At 24.4% G+C, this 1,879-nt stretch overlaps 1 long non-coding RNA gene across 1 annotated transcript in view; it reads left to right on the top strand.

Annotated features, from left to right (window-relative positions):
* The window catches only part of LOC110270409, a 4,506-nt gene that overhangs the window by 1,892 nt on the left and 735 nt on the right, over positions 1-1,879 (top strand). The window lies entirely within an intron of this gene.

Below are 1,879 nucleotides of genomic sequence, written 5' to 3'. Positions count from 1 at the left end.
CTAACTCAATACAATACGGAGACTTAATTTAATTTTTACTTTTTAATTTTTATCTCTTAATCATACCTCCTATAACAAAGTTTATTAAATGATTCTACCACATGTAGCTGCTAGTAGTACACAGCAGTGCTACCATATTACCATTGTTTGAGTCCTTTAATAAATAAATAACGCATAGTATGTGTCGGTTATTAGAAGATGTATATGACAATTTGCTTGCTATAATAATGCAGGAGGGAATGGTTCGTTGCCATGGTCAACAAGCAAAGTCTGATGATATCTGTAGAACACATTAAATTAAATTAAAGAAGGACCAAATTGAAAACTAGTGTTCAAGACAATGTTGCTCCTACCAATTGCAGCCAGCCACCTGGCCTGTAGTGTTATAACAGATTGAATATGTTATATTTAAAACAAAATTATTAGATATTTTAATGGTATGGACAAAATTTATAGACGTTATCTTTAAATATGTGTAAATAATATATTTTTATGTGTTCCTTTATATCCATTTAATCAGTAAATAAAAAATACCAATTTTCCGTTGTGTTGGGAAAAACATCAAAACTAAATCAATTAATACAAATTTTATACATTTAAAATTAAAAATTATGCATTCAAAATATAAAAACTAAACCTCTAAAATGATATTGACTGATTTTCTTTATTTAGAGAAAATCTCATTTTTCTCTCTTGCGAGATGCTAAAATGACATTTTTTTCCCATCTATTTTATAAATGTACATTCCTCTCCCTTCTAACTTTTAAAAAATCTAATCCATTTTAAATTTTTTGTGTTAACTAATGTTAACTTTATCCATTTTTTAAGAAAAATAATTTATTTTTTGAAAAAATACCCATTAGCAAAAATTTTATTTTTTATCATTAAATTTTGCTTACTAAAATATCTTTTAATAAATTATTTTTTTATTAATTAAATTATATTTTTACCAAGGATATTTTTTTAAAAAATATATTTTTCTTAAAAAATGGATAAAGTTAACATTAGTTAACACAAAAAGTTTAAAATGGATTAAAGAGGATATTTTTTAAAAATTAAAAAGGAGAAAAATGTACATTAAAAAAATAAAAAAAATGAGGGTATCATTTTAACATCTCACAAGAGAAGGAAGTGAAATTTTCTCCTTTATTTATCTTAAAAAGTATCCATATTCAATAATGATGATGTATAAGAATTATTTCGATTGAAACAATTATGGAATATAACTTACTCATCGCCCTAATAAGTAACTATTTGACTTGTGCCACTTATTTTCTTGATGAATAACCTAATCTCTTGCATTGTGTGTGTGAAATATATATAAACGTCACCAAACTTAATACACAAAATTAAAGAAACGTTGGACACCGTCCATTACAAACTGTCACCACTCATTATACACTATACATTGCACTCTCTACATATATGTTATATCAATTAATTTAAGGTAAATGCTATGGTGTCTAAAAATTAGTGTTTATTTATTAAAAAGAATTAAAAATTAATATTTAATTTAAAAGATATAAAAATAAATTATTTTTAAAAATTCAAAATTTATCACAAAAAATAAATTAGACAAAAGTTAGACAATAATTGATAAACACCTTAAAATTCTTCTTAATTTAATTTGCTTACTACGTATTACATACGCAGAACTGTTTTTTACGTAAACAAATGTGACCCCACCCCCACCAATGCTGCAATGCACATGTGATGTTACAACATACATGCATTACTTTTAGTGGAGACTAACCGCAGAAATGAGTAGTAATATATATATGGGTATGAAAATTCAAGTGTCGTGAAGTTAATAATTAAGAGTAATTAGATAAAAAATTTTGTTAAATCAAATAAATTATTTAATTATTATTAATTATTA

This window comes from Arachis ipaensis, chromosome B03 (assembly GCF_000816755.2).
Source record: "Arachis ipaensis cultivar K30076 chromosome B03, Araip1.1, whole genome shotgun sequence".
NCBI lineage: Eukaryota > Viridiplantae > Streptophyta > Magnoliopsida > Fabales > Fabaceae > Arachis > Arachis ipaensis.
The sequence above is the reverse complement of the archived record's forward strand: the minus strand, read 5'-3'. Positions and strand labels throughout refer to the sequence as shown.